We start from the raw sequence: 2,160 nt of genomic DNA on the forward strand, positions 1-2,160 counted from the left end.
TTTGGACACGATTTTGTTTTTAGTTTACCATTGACGCTAGTCCATTTTCTCAACTTGCATGCATTCTTGTTTTTCTTGACTTTTGGCCAAAACCAAAACGTCAAAAGAACTTGATCTAAACAAAGAAAAAGGATCACAGATCACGTGTCTACATATATATATATATATATATATATATATATATATATATATACACACTAGTAATAGAGCAACGTCCAACGTACGTTTGCCTAATTTAGATTTTTTACAAAAGTTATATGATTTTTTATAGAAGAAAAATGATTAATAGATGATCTAACAAATTTTAGCAAATATCTTTGGATAATGATATGTTAGTAAAGTATAACAATTACATGTTTGGATATATTAGAAAAAAAAGGATTAATTCAAATTACGCCATAGTTTAATACAAACTTTACAAATTGATTATTTTGCTAAATAATACAAATTTAGCAAAAAGATTAGCTCAAAATGCTGGCTGGCTAGTTTGTGGCAGACCATGCAATGCATGACACCTTTTATGATCATTGTGTAAATTAAGTCAAGTCGTGGAAGATGCATATATATTGTGATCAGGCAACGCGTCACACGTACATATTAATTTGTATATTAAGTACCTAGAATTCATATTTTTAATCATGTTACATCCCTTACTATAGAACTATAGAAGTGGGTTTGCACATCTAGAGATTTCAATGTGATGCCGTTCATTTTCTTTCCTTTAATATTTAATAAATAATGTTCTTTTACGTCATTTTTTATTAATTATTTAAATGAAATATTATTTTATACATTTTAAAATAAAGATCTTTAATTATTTTATTTTAAGATGAGAATGATTTATTTAAATGGGACTTATTAAAATGATGGAAGGGTATAATTATATGATTTTACAATATTACCCTTAGTCTTACCATTTTAGTATAAAGCTCCTTTAATCCTAGCCATTGATTTGTTAGGTAAGGAAAATATATTCCCAAATTTAATCTCCATCATCCATTTTAGCTTCTAAGGGAAGGAGTTTCAAAAGTCACTTAAGCCCTTATTACCACCCTCCACCCCACCCCCTCCTCCCCAACCATACCCGTCGGCTTCCAAGGCAAGGAAAAGGAAAATTTTTTTCTCAAGTCCTCAAGTCCATCTGTGTGACACTTCTCTTTCTCTCCCCATTTCTGTTCTCCTTCCAATCTTAAGCCCAAGCACTTGTTATTTCATCTTTTCAAGAGGAGCCAAGGATTTCGTGTGCTCTCTAATTCCCAAGCTGAATCTGCCTTTCCTCTTCTGCGTTTTGTGTTTTGGGAAGAGATCCACTAAAGGTATAAACCCTAACCCTGACTTCCTTTCGTTGGATTGTGGTTGTGATGCAAAACCGAGCCATTGTAGTTGAAAGCTCGTATCTTTTTCAAATTTTACCTCTTTTAATGCATTGTGGAATTTATTTAATTAATGCCGTGTATGCTATGCATGTTCTAGATTTCATATAGCCATGTATGTTGAAGATAGCTGTGTATGTCGATGGATCTTCCTTATGGTGACTGCATGCCGACATCGGAGAAATCGACAGAGAGCTCCTGCTCCTTGAAGAAGAAATGCTGTCCGGCGTTAAACACGTTAAACAAAAGTGAAAACAGAAGAGAGGGGGGGTTTGAGTTGAGAGAGAGAGGAGGAAACAATGCACATGACCTTCACTAAAAGGACCAAAACACCCTTGGTCAAAAGAATGAAATATAAGGAACTCAAGGGGCAAAAATGTACACACTCGACTAGACAGAAGGACAAAAGTGGAAGAAGGAAGTGCAAACAAAAAGATTGTTCATTCCTGTTCATCTGCGCATAGCGGCTTTTAAGATATAAGAGCATCTCTATTGGCTTGGCCAAATTCATTTTTAAAATTTAGTCAATATCACATTTTTTTTTGCATTTGCCTATTCCATTTAAATTCAATCTCCACATTGGATTAGCCATTTACACTCTATATAATAATAAAAATATTATTAATTTAATAATTTTTTTATTTAATTTATTTGTATCACATTTTATAATTCTACCAATTTAATATTAATAATAATTATATTATAATTAACTTAATAATTAATATTCTAATTAATATTAACTAATTTATTTATTTTTATCACATTTTATATTTAATAATAATAAATC

General features: G+C 31.2%; 1 long non-coding RNA gene across 1 annotated transcript; it reads left to right on the forward strand.

The window, feature by feature from the left end:
• The first annotated feature begins 1,078 nt into the window (after positions 1 to 1,078).
• On the forward strand, positions 1,079 to 1,854 carry LOC121247039. The gene is made up of 2 exons (XR_005937207.1): positions 1,079 to 1,316; positions 1,504 to 1,854. It is a non-coding gene; the product is annotated as an uncharacterized LOC121247039 (long non-coding RNA).
• The last annotated feature ends 306 nt before the right edge of the window (positions 1,855 to 2,160 follow it).

The sequence above is a fragment of the Juglans microcarpa x Juglans regia genome, chromosome 1S (assembly GCF_004785595.1).
Source record: "Juglans microcarpa x Juglans regia isolate MS1-56 chromosome 1S, Jm3101_v1.0, whole genome shotgun sequence".
NCBI lineage: Eukaryota > Viridiplantae > Streptophyta > Magnoliopsida > Fagales > Juglandaceae > Juglans > Juglans microcarpa x Juglans regia.